Source organism: Pleurodeles waltl, chromosome 10 (genome assembly GCF_031143425.1).
Source record: "Pleurodeles waltl isolate 20211129_DDA chromosome 10, aPleWal1.hap1.20221129, whole genome shotgun sequence".
NCBI lineage: Eukaryota > Metazoa > Chordata > Amphibia > Caudata > Salamandridae > Pleurodeles > Pleurodeles waltl.
Window position 1 is genome coordinate 1,035,075,676 of NC_090449.1, and position 27,228 is coordinate 1,035,102,903.

At 43.2% G+C, this 27,228-nt stretch overlaps 1 long non-coding RNA gene across 1 annotated transcript; it reads right to left on the reverse strand.

Moving 5' to 3' along the window:
• Positions 1–6,642: 6,642 nt before the first annotated feature.
• LOC138262181 (uncharacterized) lies at positions 6,643–15,520 on the reverse strand. The gene is made up of 2 exons (XR_011199207.1): positions 14,439–15,520; positions 6,643–8,027 (listed from the first exon to the last, which is right to left on the reverse strand). It is a non-coding gene; the product is annotated as an uncharacterized lncRNA (long non-coding RNA).
• Between the last annotated feature and the right edge of the window lie 11,708 nt (positions 15,521–27,228).

A 27,228-nucleotide genomic window follows, 5' to 3' on the forward strand; every position in this document is an offset into this window, starting at 1 on the left:
GAGTGTGAGTGCTGTGCGCATGATGGCCGGCCAAATACACATGCACAGTATGCTCTCTCCAGCCCAGCAACATAGGCTCCCGGTCTGCCTGGGAGATCTCTGGCTGGGCACTCCCAGCCAATCCTGACGCTGATCTGAGCAGCATCAGGACTGGCCGCAGGGCAGGCTGGGATCCTGTGCCTGCAGCATGCTAAGGAGACGGAGGAGCGGCGTCGGAGCACGGCGTTCAGGTAAGTTTATTATTTTTATTTTATTAATATTTCCACCCCCGCCTTCCACCCTGCTCCCCTCCCACGCACGTGCTGCCCTGACTCCTTTAACACCCACGAGCTGTAACTGATGAAGGCTAGGAAAGAGAAGGACTGTTTGGATTTTTTTTCTCATTTGAAGGCATGGATTTCCAGGATTACTTTTTTTTTCAGGTGTTTCTGTGGCCTCAAGGAGTTGACATTTATCATTCAGGTAGAGTTGTTGACCAACATATAATGTTTTATAGGTTAAGCAATCAATCATCAAGCCCATTCTAACTTCCAGGGGGAGCCAATGAAGTTGTCTTGGGTGGGAGTTATGTGATCAGATTTTCTGGATGTACAATGACTGTGGCTGTTTAATGCAGACTGCAAATGTTGCTAGTGCAGCACAGAAACTCGGGTGTAGAAATCTCAGCCGCACAACTGTATTTAGAAAAAGCAGATGGGGAGGTATCATTTGTGCTGTGAAGCGAAAGGTGCTTCATATTTCCAGAAGAAAAGTGCATCAGGTTTCACGGAAGTGCATCTATGGGCTGTCAAGTCATGAAGATGGCAATCATGGTGATTCAAATCTAGGACCCCTCTGAAATATTAATTAGTGGGGTTGTATATAAAGGGGATTGTTCTGGACAGCTTGTAATGAGCCCCCTAGGTAATAGAGACAGAGAGTATGTAAATAAGTAAAATAATATGTAACACAGTCAATTTAGTATAAATTGAACATCTCCAAATTATTTGCTTTCAGACCCTGTTCCCACTTTTTTTGTTGACACATGTTAAAGGATGGCAGCGGTCGTAGCAGTTCTTCCTGAAGCAAGGCCCTGTGAGAACTAAGCGAAGGTGCATGCATATTTAAGAAAAAGTCCTACAGTGTCAGTGGCTGCTTTCCTGCAAATGGCCATCTCTGACAATGAACATAACAATAGGTCAGGCACCTCTGGTATAGGCTAGATCTGTACCACCCCTGGCCAACAGGGGATAAAGGAGATGCAGAGAAATATTTGGGGAATGAAAAGACACCTGTGCTAGGTGATGGCTGTGTCTTTTTACTACAGGTGGGCATGGTCACTGGTTGCACACCCTGTGTGTACACGTTGAGTGCTTGTGAGATAAGCATGCTCAGATCTTGAGTGAACTACATCTTAAGGGTTTGATCTCCCTCCTACAAGAGCAGCCCAGTGGTTCAATTTCCAATGCATTAAGTCGGATTCACTAAGATTTGCTGTGACTCTTCGACTGCTCCTGATTTCCAGGAGTAAGCCAAGAGTACTACAAGAGATAGTCACACCTACTCATAGCATATCGTTTGTGAATTGGGGCCAATGTGACCTGATCATCCCACCTACAACACCTGCCATTACCCTTCCTATTTTTCTCACTGCCACAAAGTTACTGTGAACATTGGGTTACTGGTTGAGGAGTGGTGAAACCCTATTCAAGCAGCAACCACAATCCTTGTCAGGGTGTGGCACGAGCAAATCCCACATTAACCTGTGCGCGACCCTTTGGTAGCTTGGCACAGAGCAGCCAGGCTTAACTTAAAGGCAATGCGTAAAGTATTAATGCAGCAGTTCCAACAGTAAAAAAGGTGAAAGCACCACACAAGAAAAATCCCATACCAATTTAGAAAACTACAGTACATTTAAAATAAACAAACTAGTCAAAAACTACAAAAACCCAACCAGTATAACTGGAGATATGCAATTTTAAAGATTTCAGGAAATATAGCGCCACAAATTACAAAGGGCCATCTGTGGATATCTGGTCATGTGATACCGGAACAAAGTCAGAGGTTCATGCCAACCGTCATGGAGAGCAGGCTGACTACAAGGATCCAGTAAAGCCCGCTGCACAAGAGCACCTTAAATTCTGGTTGGGAAGCATTATGAGGTCCAGTGTTGGGAACATGACACGCAGTCATGGTGATGCATCGGTTCCCAGGAGCCCCGAAGCTGCCATGCAAGCTCCTGGGTCATCATTGGGGATCCAGTTGCTGAAGGCTTGTGATGTGAAGGTCTGCATCAAGGATGCATTGTGCGGTCAAAGTGATGCGTCAATTCTAAAGAACTGTGAGTCAAGAACCTGCGTTGTCATAGAGGCTGCGCTCAACAAGAGATTTGTGATGTGAGGGCCTGCATCAGTGAAACTTTGCATGGGGGCGGTTCCAATGTGGGCTGCGAGGTCGATGCAGAGTCCTTGCACTGGGAGAAGCCTAACAGCAGAGGCAAAGCATGGGTTCTAAAAGCAATGCATTGAGCAGCAAAATTGATGGCAGGTTCTGCAGGAGATGCACCACATCACGTATGAGGTGCATCAGTTCTGCTAAATCCACAGATAAGCTGACAGAGAACCATCAGGCCCACTTTGAAGGGTCCAGCGGTAAGATGGCTCTACTTGGTCAGGTAGGACCCAAAGATAGCAGAGACCAGGTGCTGGGTTCAAGCTGATTGGAGTCTTCTGTCCCTGAGGCTCTAGTCAAAGAGCCAGCCAACTAGAGTCACTCTGGTGTCCTGGGTTCAATAGATGCAGGTCCAGTCCTTCCCACCCAGGCAAAAGGCCAGCAGGTCAGCCCAGCATTCCTTCAGAGCAACAATACAACAGTCCTTCTTCCTGGCAGAGTATCCACAGGATCAGAAGTGTACTGAAGAGTTGATGTCTGGGGTCCAATATTTATACCTGGGACCTTCCTTGGAAGTGGGAGAAACTTCTAGAAGTTTCCCTTTGAAGTCTCAAGGCATTTTCTGGCTCCAGACTAACTACAAGGTGTATGTAGCCTTTTGTATGGAGACAGAACACAACCTACTCAAGTGTAAGTAGAGCTGTGCCTAGCTCCGCTCTCCCATCCTGCCAGTGATCACCCATCCAGGCACACCGAAGCTCTCTACTGTGTGTTGATGTCTTGGAGGAATACGCAAAGTCCAACCGTCAGCTACACCCAGCTACCGTCAGCTACACTCAGTCTTGTGACCCAGACAGACCCAGACAGACGTCCATCACTTGTTCGTTTTGCATTTGTCGCGCTAAGTGGGAAGGGTATGCCCATATGTGGGTCCCGTGCTCCCCAATTCAAGCTAGCCTGGCTGAGGAGGGTGGATACCCCAAAACCGGTCCCATGATGCTTGTTTCCAGTCCAGGGAAGACCTGGCCTGGCAGTTCGGGCTGAACTGTTCCAAGGGGGAACAGGGTCAAGACTGATTTGCATATGGCTGGGTCCAAACTGGAATGGCATGGGCTGGAAAAAGCGATGGATTTAGGCCAAGATCTCTGTACTGGGGGCGAATGTTTGACATTGTTCAGCATTCTGTCCATCACTTGTTCTTTTTGCACCAGTCAGACTGCAGACATTAAATAGCTAAGGCAGGAAAATGCCACTTTCTAAAAGTGGCATTTAAAAAATGTAATTTAAAATCTGACTTCAGTATATAAGGGATGATTTTTCATTACATTTCCATAGACACCAAACATTAAGTGAGTACCTGCTCCCATTTGGAAATTATCACTTAATAATGTGATATAGTAACTCTAATATTATCCTATGGAACAGGAAAACCTTGCACTAGTGAAAAATGAATTTAAGAGTTTTTTCTATACTAGGAGATGTAGAACTATCCCTCTGGGATGTGCACGGCCTGCCGTAACGATGACTTATATGTATCAAAAAGGAAGGCTTGGGCCTGGCAAAATGTTTATTGGCAATTTAAACTGTACACACAGGTTGAAATGGCAGGCTTGTAACATGTTTGAAAGAGATATTTAATTGGGTGGCATAATCAGTGCTGCAGGCCCACTAGTAACATTTGATTTGTAAGCCCTGGGCACAGGTAGTGCCAATTTATTAGGGAATCATCAATAAATGAAATGTGTCAATTGGGTATAACACAATTCTACCATGTTTTAAGGAGAGAGCACAAGTACTTTAGCACTGGTTAGCAGTGTGCATTTCATATGATTAAGTTCCCACCACCTTGCCTTTACTAATCCACATTCCAAAGAAAAAAGCATAGACAAAGCCCATAGGTCTGGATTAATGTGCTGATACCTGCACTGTTAGCTTATTAACCGGTTAAGTGCGGGAGTCAAATAAAAAAAAACTGTAACATTTAAAAAAAAAGAAAAATGGCGGGGTCGGCCCTCCGAACACGAGCCGACCTCTGAGGGATCAAAAAAGAATCTAGTTTTCCCTGGGGGGGGGGCGATCGGGCCCCCCCAGGTAATATAAATAAAAAAATAGAAAATGTTGGGGGTCAACCCCCATTGAAATGACTCCTGTCTTAGCAAAGACAGGAGTCATGCCCCCTTGCCCAATGGCCATGCCCAGGGGACTTCTGTCCCCTGGGCATGGCCATTGGGCATAGTGGCATGTAGGGGGGCACAAATCAGGCCCCCCTATGCCACAAAAAAAAAAAATACTTACCTGAACTTACCTTAAGTTCCCTGGGATGGGTCCCTCCATCCTTGGGCGTCCTCCTGGGGTGGGCAAGGGTGACAGGGGGGGTCCCTGGGGGCATGGGAGGGCACCTCTGGGCTCCTTCCGAGCCCACAGGTCCCTTAACGCCTGCCCTGACCAGGCACTAAAAAACGACGCAAAAGCGGCTGGACGTCATTTTTTTTGACCCGCCCACTCCCGTGCGTCATTTTTGCCCGGGAGTGTAAATACGGCGCACATGCCTCGGAGTCATTTTTTAGACGGGAACGCCCACCTTGCATATCATTAACGCAAAGTAGGTGTCCACGCAAAAAAATGACGCAAACTCCATGAACTTTTGGCGCTAGACGCTTCTAACGCCAGAGTATAAATATGGAGTTCGTTTTGCGTCGAATTTGCATTAAAAAAAACGACGCAATTCCGGCGCAAACAGAGTATAAATATGCCCCTTAGTGTCTCTCTCTCTATATCTATATATATACATATATATATATATATAGACACTAACTCTCTCTCTATGTAGATATATACATATATATTTATACATACATATATATATATATATATATATACATATATATATATGTATGTATAAATATATATGTATATATATATATATATGTTTATATATATATGTGTGTGTGTGTATATATATATATATATATATATACATATATATATATATATATATATATATATATATATATATATATATATTTATATATTTTTTTTCCTTTCTTTTTTTTTTTCCTTTCATGTGTTGTTTTCCGGGAGCCACAATTCGCCCCCCAGGGAATCCACACATATATACAAGTGAGATATATATATATATATATGTATGTCTTTTGTCTAGTGGCAGTTGCAATAAAATGGTTTATTGTCCTGCTGCAAAGGATATACATTTACATGTATTTAGCTGAGTGGATTAGTAAAGACAAGCGTTATCTGCGCTTTAAAACCAATTGTTATGCGAGGGGGTCTATGGAGATATGAGCAGCACTTTTGCTGGGTGGTACTGAGGGAATTAGAAGAGGAGGTAATGGGAGGCAGAGCACTAAAAATGACTGTTGCACTGGGTGCCACCAGCGCTAAAGGCTGTGATGAGGGGTATATGGTAAGGTGAAGTAATACATAATTTTTTGTTTTTTTCAGTGTTTTCAGAGAATCTGCTGAATTGGAGAAGAAGCGAAGGTAAGGTGATGACATTTCCTATTGGACACATCAAACATACCCACGAGCAATTTTGTGACTATCTGCCTTCTACTTAGGCTAGTAATTTAGAGGGACAGTTTAGCCAGTAGTAGAGATGGCGACTCGTTGGATGACTGCTGATCAAGCCCTAACTCGGGTTACGGAGGACAGTTCTGATGTAGGCTCAGAGACTGTGACAGCAGACTCTGAGACATCATCTGAGGGAGAGGACAATGGGGCAGAATCTGGGAGTGATTTTACAGTCGGCGGACACCCATCCAACAACACCTCTTCCAGTGAGTCTGAAGGAGACAATGACGACAGCCGTGCTGTCCCTTCGCAAGCACATTCTGTGCAGCGGGACAACATTGGGTTAGCTGAACCTAGAGAGCAGGTGTATGCGGCCGCCCCCCTGTTTAGTTCATCCCCAAATTCCACCTTTTACTGGTGACGCTGGATGTAAAGTCGATACAGCTAACTTTTTGCCAGTCGACTACATCCATCTGTTTTTGGATGTTGACTTCCTTCAGGAAATTGTGCAGCAAACAAATTTGCGAGCAGACCAATTTCTGAGGGAGCGTAGAGGCACTCTAGAGCCCCGTTCTAGGGCACGTCAGTGGACTCCCAGTTCGCTGGCGGAGTTGAAGATATTTTTGGGCCTTACGCTCAAAATGGGGTTAGTGTAGAAACCCTGTTAGGAAACTATTTTTCAACCCTCCCCAGAGTGGCACAAAGAAAACACAAACACCAGGCAAGGCTCCGGAACAGATGAAATGTGTCTTGAGGTACCAAGGTTTATTGGCATGCCAAGGCAGAAGGCAGATGCACATCCCTGTGTTACATCTTACAAGCTGGCATCTTCTGCCCTGAAGCATATAAGTCAGGCACTTATATATGTTAATAAGTGCTGTCACAGCACAACCCCAAAAGGGGACACAGTGCAAACATGGGCACGCACATACAGAAGAAATGCTGCACATACAAAACTAGAAGTCCATAGTGTAAAAATATACACAATGCACTGTGAGCATGAACACGTGAACAGACAACAGGTGGTCCCTAAAGGAAAGGGGGCAGGGTTGCTGACTGGCTGAACTAAAAGTGCGAGACCGAGCTAAACTTAACAACGTGGCTTGGAGAGGTTTGTTTGTACAACTGGCATAGGTGTCAGAGAGGTCAGTAGGGAAGTCTTACTGGGATTCAGATAATGGAGGAGAGAATTGGAACTAAAGTATCATATCTATAGGTACATACATGTGAATATATATTTTTCCCGACAATCTCTCTTTTTTGATAGTAATATCATACTTGATTGCAAAAATATATATATACATTGCAGAAGCATAGTAATAATGTATCAATAAAATACATATCTTCGGATGGCATTACACATTTTGTTTAAATGAAACACATATATTGTCATCTAGGTATACACCTATGAGGTATTTATTATTTAAACATAGACAAAATGATATGCTAGTATCCAATCTAAAGCATTCATGTGTTATGGGTCGATAGCCATTAAATCAAACATTTCTTTGTGTGCTTCCTCTACATCTTGTTGTATTGTAAGATATCTGTGGGCTAGCTCCTGCTCTGTAGGAGGAATAACTTTAACTGCAGAAATCGAATAGCTCCTTTTACTACAGAATTGCTGGAGCACAGCAAAAGTTATAGATATAGATATGAAGTCTTTCTGTTACTCAGTTCTAAGCTAATTTCTCTAATTGTCAGTGAAGCAATGGCACGCAGTGTGCTGTCCTCTGTTTCTCCTACTAGTCTGTAGTAGTCTTATTCAAGGGCGGTTTCACGGACCTGCCCTGCAGTGTCCTCTTCAGTCTATTTTTCTGCAGGTGTGACTATCACCTTTCTTCGAGACTACGTTGTGTGCTTCACTCAACTGCTTCAGTTGGTGTCACCTGACACTTGATGACGGACCCTCAGCGTGGCTCTTGGGAATGGTCTGGTCTGTCTCCCCTTTTTCTGGTATGCTGTGCTGCTCCACGGGTTGCATGTGCTCATCCGTTGTAGGCACGTCGGTCTTTGTTGTTGATGGTGCGAATCTGCACCTAGTGCCGTGAATCCACTCAGGACGTCCCTGTACCTTCACTGCCATCCGCGTCACCAGGAGTACGAGGTGTGGTCCAGTCCACCTAGAACTAAGAGAAACATCTTTTATTTTTCTCACCATGACTATGTCTCCAGCTTTAAAAGGATGTGTGGCTCTGAGGACGGATGGGGCAAGGCTTCCTTCACCTGGAGATGGTGATGCCTCAAGACTGATGACAATTTTATAGCATAGTCAGAAATGTTTTCATCTGTCCACAGCAGTGCTGCTTGAGATGCTGGGAGAGGCAACCTGAACCCCACAGACATAGGCCGCCCCATCAGTACGTCATGGGGGGACAAAAGGGTTGTCCTAGATGGAGTTGCCCTTATGGCATGCAGCACTAAAGGTAGAGCATCAGGCCATTTCAGGCCTGTTGCATCAGTTGTTTTTGCTAATCTATTTTTTTATAGTGGAGTTCATCCTCTCCACCTGTCCTGAACTTTGGGGGTGGTAAGGGGCATGCAGTTTCCACTCTATTCCCAAACATTCACACATCTTTTGCACCACTGCAGCCACAAATTCATCCCCTCTGTCGCTATTAATGCCTTGGGGGACCCCAAATCGGGGTATGATATCTTTCATCAAGCATCGCACCACAGTTGCCGCATCATTCTTCCTTCTGGGAAACGCCTCCACCCATTTTGAAAATTGATCCACACACACCAGCAAATATTTGAATCCATTCACTGGGGGCATATAGGCAAAGTCTATTTGGACATTGGTAAATGGCCCCTATGGTACTGGTAAGTGATCATGTGTAGCAGGGCACCGGCCTTTAGTATGTTGGGCACAGACAAGACATTGGGAGCAGAATTGTGCAGTAAAGGCTGTTATCCCTGGTGCAAACCATTCCTGTCTAATTAGCTCATTCATCCCCCCTTGTGCCATGTGAGTGGGTCCATGAGCAAGCCTTGCAAGGGGAAGGAACATACTACGTGGAGCCACAGGTCTCCCATCCTGGTGGACCCACAATCCCTCATCATTTTGCAAACACCCAGCATCAGTCCACACTCTTTCCTCAGCTAGTGCTGCAGACCATTGTGCTTCATTTACATCAGCTAGTAACAACTGTCTCTGAATAAGCTGAATTTTAGGAATGCTTTTTGCCATTAGGGGCACCATTTGTATTGGCTGTAACATGCTTTCTCTTGCTGCTGTGTCAGCCTTGGCGTTTCCTCTGGCTATCTTGGTGTTAGCCCCTGTATGTGCCTCGCATTTTATGACTGCTATGCTGTTGGGTAGTAGTATTGCTTTTAACAAGTTCTTTACCAAAAGGCCATTTTGAATGGGGTGCCCTACTACTGTTATGAAACCCCGATACTGCCACAGCTGGCCAAAATCGTGGACAACTCCAAAGGCATAACGTGAGTCAGTATAAATGTTAACAGTTTTCCCGTTGGCTAGGATGCATGCTCTTGTTACAGCATACAGCTCAGCTTGCTGGGCAGATGTGCCAGGTGGCAGAGCTGCAGTTTCAATTATGATGTCTACTGTTGTTATCGCATACCCTGCTCTGTAATAGGTGTCTGTTAGTCTGCTGGAGGAACCATCAGTGTACCACTCATACTCAGCCTTTTCTAAAAGTGTCTGTTGTAAATCTTGTCTGGGGGTGGTGCATGTTTCTACAACCTCAACACAATTATGGTCAGGGGTCTCATCAGAATCACCTATGGCAGGTAATAATGTTGCCAAATTAACAGGAGGCATTTTTTTAATGATAATATTAGTGTTAGACAACAACGTGACCTCATAACCTGTGTGCCTGGCTGCCGAAAAATGCTGTGTTGCTGCTGATGACAACAACAACTGTACCGAATGTGGCACATAAACAATACAAGGGTAGTCCATCACAATGGGAGCCGCCCTCTCCACCATCACAGAGGCTGCCGCCACTGCTCTCACAGGCTGGATGCCCAGTCACTGCCAAAGGCAAAGTCACAGAGTAATATGCCACAGGTCTTTTTCCAGAGCCATGCTGCTGTGTCAGTACACCATTTGCAAAACCATTTTGCTCTGACACATAGTGATGGAAGGGTAGTTTGTAATCAGGGAGCCCCAATGCTGGCGCAGTACACAATGTCCCTTTCAGTTTCTTGAAACATTCTGCAAGTTCATTAGTCCATACAATGTTGTTGGGTGCATCCTGTAGTGTGCATTTCCTCACGGAAGCATCATAGGATCTGTACTCAGGGATCCACTGGCGGCAGTAGTTCATTATCCCCAGGAAGGACATCATTCCTTTCTTGGTGGACGGTGCCTGCATGCTTTGAATCATTTTTATTCTGTCAGGTGATATGCAGCGTGTACCTTTGGATACCACATAACCAAGGTAAGTCACTTCTTTTTGGCAGCACTGAAATTTTGACAATGAGGCTTTGTGTCCTCTCTTCTGGAGGTGGTTCAGCAGAGCTACAGTGTCTTTTTCACAAGCCTCTAGTGATGGGGATGCCACAAGCAGATCATCAGCGTACTGCAAGATGACACTGTTGCCTTCCAGGTGTAGGCTGTCCAGGTCTCTCTTTACTGCCTGTGCATAGACTCTCTGTGAAGCCTTAGGCCAGTCTTGTGAAAGTGCACTGGGTATCATTTACTGTGAAGGTAAAGAGGTACTCACTCTCTGGATGGACCGTAATACTGAAAAACACACTTGCAAGACTTAACTGAAATGTACTCTGCTTCTGCAAGTATAGAAGATAATATAGTATTGGTGGCAGGCACAACAAATGCTAAGGGAACCACGTTGTAGTTTATCTGGTGTAAATCCTGTATGAATCTATATTGCCCAGTGTTGCCCTTGGGCAATGGAATTATTGGACTATTACAGGGGCTATTGGTCTTTTTAATGATACCCTCTTGTAAGACAGACTCAATCACAAGTTTTATTGACTCCTCTGCCTGAGGTGACAGTCTATACTGACGCACATACGGTAGTTCCGCATTTTCCCTAAGCGTTACTTTATGGGGAGGGTGTGTTTTTAATTATCCTGCCTAATTTTTGTGTTTGCCCAAACCTCTGAGTTCAGTTGTTCTAGGACCTTGTTTTCAGTCAGCTGTAAAGTCATAATCCTTTCAAGCTTGTCAAAAACTACAGCCCTGTCATTTCTGAGCTTACGTAACATTCAACACCATCCTTCTCCATCTCCCAACACTGTCACAACTCCCAAAGGGAATGTAAAATTCTTAGTTACCATGGGGCCCAAATTTGTAGGGTAGAATCCTGGTGCTACAGCTATAGACGTGTTGTTCTGAAGCTGGCCCTATAGGAATTTCTGTTCCTGTGGTCCTAGGTCAATGCTCACTGCTGCAGTTTGCGCTCTGTTAATCAATTCTAACCTGCGCTAGGTGCTTGTAAGTAAATCCCATTTCTTGAAAGCATATACTGTTGCAGAAAGTGTGGCAGATGAGGTATACCCCCAGCTAATTGGTGGGGCACATCTATATTGCAATTAAGAAATCAACCATTTTATCTCCTACCTTAGTTGGAAACATTGTATTCTCTTCAGATGTGTCAGATACCTCCATCATAAAGCACCGGGCTCATCGGTTTTCCACTGCATGGGTCATGTCTCTCTCTGCGTCATCCTATGTTCCTACTTGTTTTCTCTGGAAAGCGTTCCTCATGCAGTGCTGTTTGTTCTGTAAGCCTCTTGGCATGGGCAAGAGTAACACTGATCCCTACTCTAGTCTCCTTGCTGGTATCCTTGCCCTCCATCTTATCTATGCTTTGTCCCTTGGTAATGTTATTCAATTATGTAAGTCCTACCTTGCATATCTCCTACAAAGGTACTATTCCTCAAGAAAACAGCAAAAACTCTGCCCTGTCCTTAATAGAATCTGCAATTCTTCCTTTATTCAGTCTTGTTAGTTGCATAGTGATGGTCCCTCAAGGAAGTTACAATCCAGTGAGACACCGGCTCCTTCTTTCAGTTACGTTTTATTGACACTGAAAAATGCATCATAAGGGGGTCAATCAGTTTCATTCTTGGACCTAGAATGAACCTATGGTGTTTAATTTAGTTTCAAGAGGGCTGAATCAAAGCCAGAAATGTATTGCTACCACTCTGCAAATTCTTCCATTTATTAAATGTATTTAAATTACTAACGATGATATTCTAAAAACAGTTTACATGTATTCAGCATCAATTTGACCCTCTTTTTACTAAGCAGAAGGACTTTCTTTCATATATTAGCTCTTTTTACCTAGTATGTTCCTGGTTTGTATATTACTCGAAGTGGGTTCTCCTACCATGGAATAGTTAGAAAATGTAGGAAATTAAGTTATTCTTAACCTACTCTTCAAAATTAAAAGCATACATTATATATTTTTTCTTTGGTCTGTAGTACCTATTTAGAACAAGTTGCACTCCACCTCCCTACACAAAGCATCTGTTGCAAACCATAAGAAATAGAAGCAAAACTGCTGAAAAGAAGTAGCCAGTCCTCCAAACTAGCTCACCCTTTTCATTTTCTTTAATATTATTACAAGCGGTATATACTAAATGTACAAATTGCAATTAAAAATGTATATATACATATGTATCTCATATTTAAAATATAGTGATGACCTGCAGTCATGCTTTCACAGTCTAATGTAGACCCTTCAGCAGTTTGCCAAGCTATGCATGTGCATTTGTCCCTTTCAAATCATTTAGATAAAACCAGTTTAATCAGTGTAATGCTAAAAATCTGGTGTAAAATAGGACTGCCACAGTTGCCATTACTTATTTGCATAACTTTGAGGAAATAAAGCTACCCTTGAGTTTTTTTTGTTTTGTTTTGTTGGTAACAGCAGTGCAAGTCAGGGCTAATTACAGAAGCTTAGCATCTGACACTTAAACCTGCTGTCGTAAATTCACACCCCCTGTCCCTGCAGAGTTAACAACTGCTGTTTAGTGTTTTAGTGTTTGTCCTATGTGAGAGTCCCCTCAGAGCTCTGCACGGCCAGAAGCAGGACTGCTTAACATCCACATTTTCAGTCTTTGGAAAGGTAAGATTTAAACTATGCTGTTTTTGTATTTCTGTGCCATGCACTCTCTACCACCAATTAACATTAGTAGGGAAAAGTAACCTTCCAAATAAATGGCTCAAGAAAATTTAGAATGCCAGTATGCACATAGAAATCCTGTGCAAAAAGCAGTCCAGGAGCTGGGGTACTTGAAAAACAGTGCAGCCAGGAGGCCACGTTGAAACTAAAAGCTCACATTTTAATTTTGTCTCTAAGATACAGAAATATTGGCATTGTTAGAGTTCACAATTATCCTATTTTGTACTCAAGAAATTTACCTATTTAGACCCAGAAATCTGAGTGTATAATGTGAGAAAAATGACACAGAAAAGTAGCAGCACCTTAAAAGTGTGCTTGAAGCCATAGAAATGCAAAACATTAACTGCTTCTTAATAAGAGGTTATAACAGAATACTTACGAAAAAGATGATTTAAAATCATTATGTGGACAGAATAATGCAATTCTAATGATGTGCCTTAGCCTTTCTGTTGCCTTACATTGTAGTACACCATGAGAAGAAAGGGGTGCAAACATTTATGGGAATTAGTTACATAGCTCATATTTACAGTAGTGATATTATTCATAATAAACATCATGAAAATGCAAAAACGATTTTAGTAAAATTAATTTTAAGAATAATTTACATGTGTGTATGTTGAGCAAACATTGTGGTAGTTGGCCATATTCAGCCTTGGTCATTACTGAATAATGTTTTAAGGTCTTCAAGCTGTAGCTTCACACTGTAATAAGTGTTTATTCAGAATTTACATTTGAGGTTGATCTCTTTATTGCTGCAAACATGATCCCTTACTGAATCCTAGAAATGTTTATTTTATCCTTTAGAAATAAGTAATTATTTCCTATCCAACCACAAATATATTTGAAAGGTCTTTTTTTTTTTTTAAAGTAGTTTACCAAGTACTCAGTGCCAGTAAATTAAGTGCTACTAGTGGGCGGTAGTACTGGTTGTGCCACCCACAGATGTAGCCTTTCAAAACCTGTCTCAGGCCTGCCACTGCAGCCTGTAGGTGCAGTTTACTGCTACTTTGGCCTAGCATTTAAAACTTTTTGCCAATCCGTAAAAATCCCTTTTTGCTGCATATAAGTCTCCCCTAAGGTAGGCGCTAGGTTGGTGGGGCATGTACTTTTAAGTTTACATGTCCTGGTGGTGTCACGCACAAATTCGTTTTTTTTTTTTTTTTCTTTCTTTCACTACTGTGAGGTTTATTCCTCTTAAATTGAGTGCTCTTTTACTATTAAAGTTAGTTTTATCATCACTATGTTCTTAATGTCACTCCTAAAATGTAGATATTTGTCTGCTGTTACAGTTTTGTGTGCATGCAGCCTGTGTTTAATACCCAGGCTTTGTTACAGCTACACTCTGCTTTCCCTCTCTCTGTCCATATTAGCAAGCAAACTACTTTACATTTGTTAGACAGTCTGTGTCCTTCTTACCTTGCTCTATGGGGCTATCTGGTTAAAACATTTCTCGCCTGTCATCTTTTTAAACGTTGTAGTCTTTTTCAGCATCCTAGGGCTTACCACCATTATGTTTCCTTTAGACTTGCCGCAACCCATTGTGCCCTTCCCTCTCAATTTTACAATCTGGAAAAAATAAACACAATGGTTGTATCCTGCAAAAAAATTGTTAAACAGGGAAAAAAATTGTTATGCAGTGGTGGATAGACAGATAGATAGAGAAAACAGGAGCTTTTGACAATTTAGAGGCACAACATAAAACATTTTTCTTGTCTAATGCAGTGCTGCACTACTTTACATGGAATTCAAAAACATTGCAATGAAACATAGAGGCACATTTACACTTAAACAACACATAATTCAAATACAGCCATTGATCAATGACAGACTATTTGTTTGTGCACATTTCAAAATCATTTCCTGTGTTCCTGTGCCAGCTGATCAAATGCTTCCCAAGCTACACTCCAGGAGGGGTTTAATTAATTAATTTATTTATTTTCTCTCTGGGATTCCCGTTAAACAAAAACAAAATTCTCTTCTTTCTGTTCAGGATCTCCTGCGTGGAATTACAATTCGCCATACAAATTTGCCACTATCATTCAACGCAATGATACGGATAACTTTGTTACTCCTCAATCACCTATTTAGGAAAAAAATTATCTTCAGTCTGGCCAGGTTCTCCTGCGTGGAATTACAATTCGCCGTACGAATTTGCCACTATCATTTAACATAATGATACGGGTAACTTAGTTACTCCTCAGTCACCTATTAAATAGCCAGCTATATTTTTATTTACATAAATCCCCAGTTTAACTCTTAGCTAAGCGTTGAAAGGCCACAACAACAGGCATTTAATTAACTTACCGGTGGTGGCATTTCACACGTCCCACTTCTGACGCCATTTGTTAGGAAACTATTTTTCAACCCTCCCCAGAGTGGCACAAAGAAAACACAAACACCAGGCAAGGCTCCAGAACAGATGAAATGTGTCTTGAGGTACCAAGGTTTATTGGCATGCCAAGGCAGAAGGCAGATGCACATCCCTGTGTTACATCTTGCAAGCTGGCATCTTCTGCCCTGAAGCATATAAGTCAGGCACTTATATATGTTAATAAGTGTTGTTACAGCACAACCCCAAAAGGGGACACAGTGCAAACATGGGCACGCACATACAGAAGAAATGCTGCACATACAAAACTAGAAGTCCATAGTGTAAAAATATACATAATGCACTGTGAGCATGAACACGTGAACAGACAACAGGTGGTCCCTAAAGGAAAGGGGGCAGGGTTGCTGACTGGCTGAACTAAAAGTGCGAGACCGAGCTAAACCTAACAACGTGGCTTGGAGAGGTTTGTTTGTGCAACTGGCATAGGTGTCAGAGAGGTCAGTAGGGAAGTCTTTTTGGGCCAACTTTTGAGGTTTGCGAAGGATTCTGGGTAACAGAACCTGGAGCGAGCCCCACAAGTCACCCGATCTTAGATTCCCCTAGGTGTCTAGTTTTTAAAAATGCACAGGTTTGGTAGGTTTCCCTAGGTGGTGGCTGAGCTACAGGCCAAAATCCACAGCTAGGCATTTTGTAAAAAACAGCTCTGATTTCTTTTGGAAAATGTGATGTGTCCACGTTGTGTTTTGGGGCATTTCCTGTCGCAGGCACTAGGCCTATCCACACAAGTGAGGTACCATTTTTATCAGGAGACTTGGGGGAACACGGAATAGCAAAACAAGTGTTATTGCCCCTTTTCTTTCTCTACCTTTTTTACTTCCAAATGTAAAACAGTGGGTAAAAAAAGACGTCTATTTGAAAAGTGCCCTGTAATTCACATGCTAGGGTGGGGAGCCCAGAGTTCAGAGATGTGCAAATAACCACTGCTTCTCAACACCTTATCTTCTGCCCATTTTGGAAATACAAAGGTTTTCTTGATACCTATTTTTCACTCTTTATATTCCAGCACATTAATTGATGTATACCCAGTATAGAATGAAAACCCACTGCAGGGTGCAGCTCATTTATTGGCTCTGGGTACCTAGGGATCTTGATGAGTAAAACATAAAGACAAATGGCTGTTGTTTTCAGCTCAATTTCAATATGTTTTTATTTCAGCTTTTATTTTCTGTAGGAAAACCTTGTAGGATCTACACAAATGAACCCTTTCTGAATTCAGAATTTGTTTATTTTTCAAAAATATTCAGCTTTCCGGGATCCGGCATTGGTTTCACACCCATTTCTGGCACTAACTGAAGGAGGCTGAAAGCACAAAAAATAGTAAAAATGGGGTATGTCTCAGAAAAATGCCAAAATTGTGTTGAAAAATGAGGGTAAAAACCACAAGCCTTCTTCAACAGCCCTTGTTTCTTTTTTTTGTTTAAAAAACGAACTTTTTGCTCTATTTTGGCTAATTTCTTGGTCTCCTCCAGGGGAAACCACAAACTCTGGGTACCTTTAGAATCCCTAGGATGTTGGAAAAAAAGGACACATATTTGGTATGGATAGCTTATGCGCACAAAACGTTATGAAGGCCTAAGCGCGAACTACCCCAAATAGCCAAAAAAGGGCTCAGCACTGGGGGGGGTGGGGGGAAGGCCCAGCAGCTAAGAGGTTAAAGTAAAGGAGAATGCAGATAGATGTATAGTTGTAAAGTAGTTCCTCTACACTTCAATAAGATCCCCAGTGAACGCAGAAGGATGTACCCCAAGAGCCAATAGTACTAGTTGACACATGATTAATTCACTGGGCTGAGCCAAGAAGCGACTGACAAAATCTCAAGCTAATGTCTGAAAGCGGATGGTTGAAGTAAGTGAATCATTGAAAGACGTAGTTCCAAAGGCAACTCTACACATTTAAGCAATAGACATGTTTGACAGCTTTCCTGTCAATCCAGACATAAAAAAGAGGTGAGATTCATGTTCGGAAGGTTATCTTTGGCTAGCTATTAATATCAAAAAAGTGCATTTAATTGTACCAGAAGCATAAGGAAATGCATTGAACTAGCCCATGGTCTATGAAAGTACCTGATCACTTGAACCCCTACTAGGAACAGTTGACAAAAACTGCTGCTGAGTCTACCAGATATTTAGCTTGAATAGTAGAAGACCGCCAATCACTGATACTGGCGTTTGCAAAGTTACAGCAAGGACCATTGAGATGATGTGATTCTGTTGCCAAGGTGTTTTCTGCATTGTTAAGGAGCTGTTAAACTTCCCACATAATCCATCATCTGCTGCATAGTTATCAGATTTTAAAAAATCTAGTTATTAACGATCAAAGGTTACTAAACACTGCTACAGATGTTGTTGCTTAAGAGTAGCAGATCTTTTCGAAAAGTTAATTAGTCACCTTCCCATTTGCTGAATGCTGTATTTAGGTGGAACTGGTATTAATGGGGTATGTCCTTTGCCCACACATAGTTAACATTTGTAAATATGACAAAATAGTCAAAGTAATGCTGCCAAAAAATGTGCTGCATTATGCCACTTAATTAGCTTTTTCTTGTTGCATAATTTAGTCAACCCTGCCACATTATGTGGTCTTTAGCTGCAGCATAGTTCCAGTGACCCTGGTTATGGGCAACCTAAAATCTACTCACTGCAATGGTGAAAGAAACTGTTGCTGTGCAAGTCCCATCCCTACACGCCTCAAATGAATTTTTACTTGCCTGAACCTGAAGTGGATTTGCAGCTCCCTTTCCAATTACTAATTTAGGCAATGTGGTCAATGCACATTGGCTTGAACAACTTGAAATTTAAGGGCCGGATTTATCATTATTTAACGCAGCTCAATGGAGCAAGGGACATTGGATGGGATCTTCCACGCTCCACTCATGTAACACTTTCTGGGCGCAGAGTAATTGTTAATCTCCCCTTCTTGTTGTTGCCACTGGCACAGAGTGTCTGTGCATTGCAAAGACACTGGAAAAGAAAGCCTTCAGACCCCAAAAGTCAGACCTATCAGTATGTGCATTACACCCAAGGTAGTCAAACATCATCTTGACAGTACTAGTGTTAGAAATTTGATATTGTTGCTCCTTACAGACCTATAACCGTGCACAAAAAGCAGCAAAACCTTGCAGCAAGATAGCAAATAAACTTCACTTCCATACATTGAACATTGAATCATCATGCAGACATTTCTGACACTGACAGAGTAAGGACCAATAAAAGTGGTTGGTAGAACGTAAAGATCAGTTTATATGAAAATATATAAAAATGAAAGAAGAAATTAAGTTATAAAAACTTTCTTACACAATTCACCAAGATCAGGCTTTAAAAAGACATTTTGGGCAAGATGTATGAAAATGGAATTTTGCATTTCTTAAATAGCGACTTCTTAGAAATCCCTATTTAAGAAATGCCAAATGCAATGTACTAAAAGAACGATTTCAGTGGGGTGGAGTGATTCTCAGCATTACAGCATTACATAGATAGATGTGGTTGGGGGGGAGCTTGGACGTAGCGCGCCGGAGCTTGATGCGTTAGTATAGTGTTTGCTCCACTCTGCATCCTCGCTCCTGTACTGGCCTTGTTCTGACACAGGGGCCCTCTCAGGCCCTCCTAAGCCCCCCCAGGTCTCCATTGGACTTTTACCCCGTTCTGGAGTTTGCCGCCTGCCGATGCTCCTTGAGACGCTCACTTGGTAGCAGAGGGACTGTGGAGCGTGGAGCAGAGTGAAGCGGAGTGTGGCGTGAGCAGTGACGCAGCGGGGTACAATGAGGAAGACCCGAGCATTGAGCGTTTGAGCTATCAGAGTGGGCCTGGTGCTGGAGTTTTGTATCCTGTGGTGCCCTGGCTCCAACTCCTCTGCGTGTATGAAGTGGCATTATAGAACCCCAAGACAACACTCAGGCAAGTGGGGGCTGTGGGGCTGGCAGAAATCTTAGGCTGCAGGCAGCTCATGCTGGGCGAAGGCGGTTGGCATTAGGCCAGAGCGGCTTGCACAGGCTGAGCTGTCCTGCCCTGCCCCTATCCGCTCCCCATGACTCTTTAAGACTCTCTACTTCCCTTCATTCGCCTGACTTGCAGGTTGTGTTGGGGGACATCCTTTGGAGAGTTCTGCAGTGCGTTTGAGTCTCCTTCCCTCTTCGGCTAAGTCCATAGGGGGCTGGAGGGGTTGTAAGGCCTTTGAGGACCATGAGGTCTGGCAAAGCAAAAGGGAACTTGTTATTATTCAAAAACGCAAGAAGAGCCGACGGGGTGATATAGTGTACAATGCTATAGACCAGCTGTTGCTGGATCAAGGGGATGGGCTTCATCCTTCAAATTCAAGCCCCATTGCATGAGCGGCGTCCCAAACTTCTGCGCTCCATGTTTAACTGTTAAATACAGCGGCCTTGAAACCTTCGGGCCCTGTTGTAATTAAGGCCCAAGAGTCTGGCACTGCCCCGAGTTCGTCTATTTCCAGTGAGTCACCCTTGTTGGCATATTTTCAAAAACTCCTGTTGCTAAAAAGGTGGACACAGTGGCATTCAGTGCTCTGTGAGTCTGATTGCATCTCTGAAAACTGATGCACGGAGGCCACCGCAAAGGGGCCCAATCATTTGGAACACAAGCACAAGTACATTCCTCTATATTATGAACTAATTTTGTGGGTCTCCCTGGCCAGTAAGTAGGCCAGAGGTCGAGGAGATAACTATTGATGCATCGCCATCTATGGACAAAAATTAACTCCATTGGCGTTACAAGTGGTCAGCTGAAGCATGAAGGTTCACCAATAGTTATCTCAAGTGACCTTTCCTTTGATGCATTGAAGGTGGTTTCTTCCCCACTTGTGCCTTCGCGGCAGAATTCGGAAGTTTATCAAAGCCTTGTTCACCAGCAGGATAATAGTATGGACCTTATTACCAGCCCACCGGCTGCACAATGGACTCACACTGCGACTGGCAGCATATTACCCTTGCTTCCAACGAAATCACCGAGTGTGGCTGGTATGGGCAATTCTCGAATTGAATTTAATGGGAAAGAGCTGAATGATCAATTGCTTTTGGATTTTTCTTGCTTATGTACAGAATCTGTGGAGGGTTTAGAAACTCAGCCTAAGCCCTTGACCAGTGCTGTAGCAAATCCTTGTGGCCCGGTTTGGTCTCAGTTTTTGCAAACTTTATATTCCACTGTCTTGGCTTTAAACTATCACTCCAACAAACTGGATGTGCAAGTTGACCTGCTGAATACATTAGCCACCTATGTGGTGGGGATTGATTGCAAATTTGATCATTTAAAACAAATTAATCATCAGAGCGCAAGCAAGTGCTTATTTGGTCCAAGCGGCTTGTTGCTGCTCCCCGATTATAGAAAGTCCATCATCTCTTCCAACTTTTCTAAGTTCAGTCTAGTCTGAAATCAAGAGGTTTCCATCTCGTTTAGAGCTATTTGTCACCTCAGTGAATTTGGGGCAACATTCCAAATTTGCACAGAAAAAAATAAAAATATTGGACGATTACATCTTTCCTGTTAAGAGCTTAATAAATAACAAATGGAGCCAGCATGAAATTTTCGGAGTTCCTAAGCAAGGTACTATAGTCAGCTGAGACTGCCAAAAGGGTCATTCTTCTGGAGTTGAGCCTGTAGAGTCAGTTTGGTCCCCTTATCATCACTGTGTTCCACAGGCTGACTCATTAAAATGATCTTTTCAGTGCCTGATTCCCTGGCGCAGTCCACATTAAGTAAGAGGGAAAGGAAAAGGCTCCACAAACAGCGGAATAAAAGGTGGAGTCTCTCTTTAGCTGGAAATGTAAATAAATGTCAAACGTTAGTCCATCATGACTCACAAAAGCATAAGAAGTCGATAAATCTGATTTTTCCGACTGGTAAATTTCTGGCTTATCCGGGTGATCTGCAACCATCAAGTGAGTCTGTGCAAAGCTTACCGGCCAATACCCCAATCAGGGGAGATAGAATCACATCCAAAGAAGCATCTGGACCCTCCAAAAAAAGTCAAATTGATGGCTCTGCAATGTCAATTGCTTTAAGGGAGGGATAGTCATGTAAATACTCCAGAAACGGCAACAAACCACATCACGGCTAGTGAAATAATTAGTTGTGACATAGCAAGACTGAGAGTTAACATTTCTTCTGTGATGCCCCCTAAGATTAAAAACAGCTTGCCTCCCCCAGTAGATCCAATTTATCAAGATACTACCTCTTGTGTTGATTGCTTGGAATTGAGGCGAGAAGGATCTAGCGGTAATTCCAGGCCAGCGAGCCGGATTTATCCAAGGCCACCAACCTGTTATCTATTGCTTCTTCCTAAGTGCTTAACCACAAAGTTACTTTTTAATCCTGAATATCGTTTGACAGGCGCTTATGACATTTTAAATAGGGGGAACATTTTAGGACTATTCAAGTTTACTCTGGAGTTTGGTGGTATTGGATCTAGCGATATTGTCTGTATTGAATTCCTTCCTTTTAAGGGCTCCCAGACAGGGGAAGCCACTGTGGTGACACTAGTTTTAATTGCCCTTGCACAGTCAATTCTTGCTAGAGAAGATATATTTCATTCTTGGGGTATTACGATCAGCCCCTTCAAGAATCCTGGCTACCCTGTATTGCTGTCTGAATCATCAAGCCCAAAGGTCCTCCTTGAGTCGAAGCCATTTTCAATCTTGAAAGGTGCGCAGGGAAGTTCCATTACATACAGGTCCATAAGAAGGACCGAAGCTGACAACCCATTGGGGACAAACTGGAACAGGCTACCCATAGCCTTATTTTATGGACAGCCTGATTGAACTTCGCTGGAGGTGCTTTTTAAGCCAAAGTGCTAGTCTTTGACATTATGCTCTTGGAACATCAATGGGGTTGCTCAGAAGATTCAAACCGTGGATTTATTGTTGTTTTTAAACCGCCAAGAAATAATTGTTCTGCAGGAAACCTGGGCAGAGGCAAGCGGTCCACTCCCAGGGTTTTTGGAATTCTGGAAAGCTGCCTGCAGAGAGTATAAAAGTGGTTGTGCTAGGGGTGGGTTATCCATCAATGTTGCTGTCAAATTAAAAGGTCGTATCATGCCACTTATCCTGAAGGAGAACTGGGTACAGGCATTAAGATCAGTAATTGGCGACTACAGAGAACCCTCTTTTTGGTAAATGTCTGTATTAGTCCTGGAGCAAAGGAAAAAAGGGTAAGCTGAATCATTTGACACAGATCTTGGGTGACCTAGCTGGGGAATTTGTTTCAAGATACCTCTGAAGTTCTTGAGGGTCCCGATCTTTGTAATCATTTATTGGTACCTGAACAGTTGCAGCCAAGGAATTGCCCTTGCAGCTCCTTGGGTGCACGTGTGGTACTGCATTTAAACAGTATGGGATATAAAGTACTGCATGGCCGTTTGCCGCAAGACACTCCCCCAAGTTGCATGAGATCTGATGGGCAGATATGCTCTCTTTTGGATGATACCATCTGTAATGTGGAAATGTTTCCTTTCATTGAAAACTTTTTGATATCCACTCGGGCTGAGAGTGACCATTGCCCCCAGACCATGGTTATAAAATCCAGCTTTCATCACCATGCTGTGGCTTGGGTTGTTGGTGGTGGAGCGTGCATTGAGACTTTAAAGCGTATAAAGTGGAGCTCCACCATTAGTGGTGTAGTAATGGCTGAATGTGGCAACTACCTAGACGCTGAAGTGACTGGCAGTGTGTCTCCAACCAACTTATTGGCCAATTTTGTCTCCTCCTTATGGTTACGATTTCATCAACCTGCAAATAACTCTATTTCAATCGTGCAGCCTGCCACTGCGAGGGAGACTCAGAAGATAAAGAAACCCTGTAATAAAGCTGCTAGGGCATCCAGAAGGAGACTAGGCTTAAAGGTCTTATTGTCTATATTCAAGGAAATGCAGAAGGCTTATAGGAAGGCCATTTATGAGGAGAAACAGAGACGTTCTGACCTCTTTTGGGTAAAACTTGTAAGTGCCAATAAAGTCTCGAACTCAAGAAAATGTTGGTCCCTTATTAATAAATTGACAAATGCTCAAAGGGGGTTTCGCAGCTGTTAGAAATGGGGTCTTTAGTTGGCAGTCAGGTTGCCCCCTGTCCAAGCAAGGACCCTCACTCTAGTCAGGGTAAAGGAGAATCACCCTCAGTTAACCCCCCCTCATCCCCTTGGTAGCTTGACACAAGCAGGCAGGCTTAACTTCAGAAGCAATGTGTAAAGTATTTATACCAACATACACAGTTATTCAGTGAAAACACTACAAAATGACGCAACACAGGTTTAGAAAAATAGGGAATATTTATCTAAACAAAACAAGACCAAAGCGACAAAAATCCAACATACACAAGTTAAGTTATGAATTTTCAAAGAATAAGAGTCTTAAGTCCTTTAGAAAACAGTGAGAACTTTGTTAGCGTGCAAACGTACCTGGATAGCATCAAAATAACACTAGACGAGTGAGTGCGTCAGAAAAGGCCAGCGATGCGTCGATTTCTCACTCACAAACAAGACCGTGCGTCGTTCCTCCTCCGGTTGGGTCAGCGTGTGTCGTTTCTCCTCTCCCTCAAGAGAGCAATGCATCGGTCCAGACAGGCACCTGGGGTCCGGGCAGGCTTTGCGCTATTTTTCTGCACCCAGCGTTGAAAATCCGGTCGCACGGTGTCACAAGACCACGCTATGTGGGGTTTGCGTCTTTATCAGCCTCCGCTAGCGGGTGATGTGCGTCATTTCTCCCCCTGCGTTGTGTCGATCTTCCAGCCGCGATGCAGGTGGAGCTTTGATTTCAGCCTTGAAGCCGGCGACGTGTCGTTTATCAGCTGCGTCACGGAAGGTGAGTCAAAAAGTTTGCTGCACGGCGGTCTGTGCATGGATTGTCAGTCTTTGTCTGCCAGATTCACCTTTCAAGGGCCCAGGAACTGGATAGGGCACCACTTGGCAGGGCAGGAGTCTCAGCAGAGAGTCCAGGTGCTGGCAGGGGAAGTCTTTGATGGCCCTGAGACTTCAACAACAGGAGGCAAGCTCAGTTCAAGCCCTTGGAGATTCTTCAGAAGCAGAAATGCATGACAAAGTCCAGTCTTTGTCCCCTTTCACAGGCAGAAGCAGCAACTGCAGGATAGCTCCACAAAGCACAGTCACAGGCAGGGCAGCACTTCTCCTCAGCTCTTCTCCTTGGCAGAGGTTTCTCTTGATTCCAAAAGTGATCTAATTTTCAGGGGTTTTGGATGCTCTTCTTATACCCCTTTCTGCCTTTCAAGTATGCCTACTTCAAAGGAAAGTCTCTCTTGTTTGTGAGATCCTGCCTTGCCCAGGCCAGGCCAAAGACCCACAACAGGCGGTTGGAGACTGCATTGTGTGAGGGCCGGCATAGCCCTTTCAGGTGTAAGTGACCACTCCTCTCCTCCCTCCTAGCACAGATGGATCATCAGGATATGCAGGCTACACCCCAGCTCCCTTTGTGACACTGTCTAGTGTCAGGTGCAACCAGGCCAACTGTCAAACTGACCCAGACAGAGAATCCACAAACATGCAGAGTCACAGAATGGTTTAAGCAAGAAAATGCCTACTTTCAAAAAGTGGCATTTTCAAACACACAATCTCAAAACCAGCTTCACTAAAAGATGTATTTTTAAATTGTGAGTTCAGAGACCCCAAACTCCACATGTATATCTGCTCCCAAAGGGAATCTACACTTTAATCATATTTAAAGGAATCTCCTGTGTTAACCTATGAGAGAGATGGGCCTTGCAACAGTGAAAAACAAATTTGGCAGTATTTCACTGTCAGGACATATAAAACACATTAGTATATGTCCTACCTTAAACATACACTACACCCTGCCCATGGGGCTACCTAGGGCCTACCATAGGGGTGTCTTACATGTAAGAAAAGGAAAGGTTTAGGCCAGGCAAGTGGGTACAATTGCCAAGTCTTATTGGCAGTTAAAACTGCACACACAGACACTGCAGTGGCAGGTCTGAGCCATGTTTACAGGGCTACTTATGTGGGTGGCACAACCAGTGCTGCAGTACCACTAGTAGCATTTGATTTACACATTAAAGTTGGAGATGGCCTTTCCTTTTCAAGGAAAATCCCCACATCTCATGTTGTGAAGCAGGGGTGTGTACTTGTCCCCTTGCTATTCAATCTGTTCATTGCAGACGTGTCAATTCTCCTTGATGCTGTCAATTGTCACCCCCATAAGATTGGTGGCCTCCGGGTGAGTCATTTGCTTTAAGCTGATGATATGGCAATGTTTAGCTACACTACCGTAGGCTTGCAGAGGCTGCTTAACCAACTATTACTTTATACAGCTTTGAATAATTTGGAAGTAAATCTGTTAAAAACAAAGGTGGTTTCCTTTGCTAGGAAAAGGCTTTTGGGAAGCAGCTGGTACTATAACAGCAACAAACTCACTCCAGACTACCGTTATGAATATTTAGGGGTGCATCTTGATGCCAGGGGCAGCTTTTTTAAGCAGAGAAAGGAGGTTGAAGTAAAAGCAGTGACCCTGCAGGTGTCTCTTTCGAAATTAATTAAAACTCTCAGGGGGCCATATCTGTTACCATTGTTGGAAGTCATGAGAGCAAAGATTCGTCCCTCATTGACCTATGGCCAGAAAGTCATGCTGGGTAGAGACACTTGTTTGTTATATATGTTGGTCACTAAGGCCCATATTTATACTTTTTAGTGCCGCATTTGTGACGCTTTTTGTCGCAAAAGCGGCGCAAACTTACAAAATACATCTGTATTTTGTAAGTTTGTGCCGCATTTGCGTAAAAAAATGACGCAAATGCGCTGCTAAAAAAGTATAAATATGGAGCTAAGACTTATAAGAGGGTATTTCACTTGCCGAAGTCCCTGTGCAGGTTCGTCTTGAATTTGGCCTCTTAGACCAGCGGGCAGCATGTGTTGGCACCCTTCCGAAATTATGTCAGAAACTACGGAGGGCAAAAGCGGGCAGTCTGGAGTCATTTTTATGGCTCGAAATTAGTGCCACTGGGACAAAAAGGTCACACTCTCGCTTTTTGGATGAGTGCAAATGGTTATTGAGAGTAGAGGATCTTTGGGCTGATAATCCATCACAGTTGCTATTTAAAAGTGGTATTAAAAAGAGTGTTCAGCTATGGTCTTTCGACTCAGACAGAGCCCTTCTTGTTAAACGTAAACATGCTTGGGCAGTAATTAATACGTATCAGCCAGCTGCCCCAGTTTGATATCTCTCCCGCACTTATGGTATTTGTATGAAAAATAAATTTGTGGCCCTTAGGATGGGAGATTGGGCTTTTTTGAATCAGTTACCTAATTAGCTGCATCTCCTAGGGGATGGTGTAATGTGTAGGGTTGTGGCAGTTGGGCAGAATCTTTTGAGCAAGTGGTATGTTTGTGCCCAGCTTTGTGGAAGGAGCGTAGATCCTTGCTGCAGAATAACTGGAATGAACGAGGGGTCTGTTCCTGCAGGCCTTCATTGCATCTTTGGATCCAGAAAATATGATGTTGGATGTTTCGCTGACCAAATTTATTAATGTTGCTCAAATCAAGTTCACTAGGGGCACTGCGAGCAGTGACTAATGGCACACCAAAACTCTTTTCTGCTCTTGCTCCTTGGCTCCGTTTGAATTTTGCACATTTCTTGAGTTTTAGATTTTTATGGCTATTATCCTACTGATAGATTAATTAAAGTTTGCAAGCACTTGAAAGATTCATGTAGTTGCCTGCAGTACGTTTGTGTGCTTGAAAGTGAATGTGGTTACATCCCTTGGAGATGGTACATGGCAGGCATACTATCCCTTTAAGGACTCATGTAGTTGCTCTAGCAATTAAATGGGCAATATGTCCTTTTTCTCCT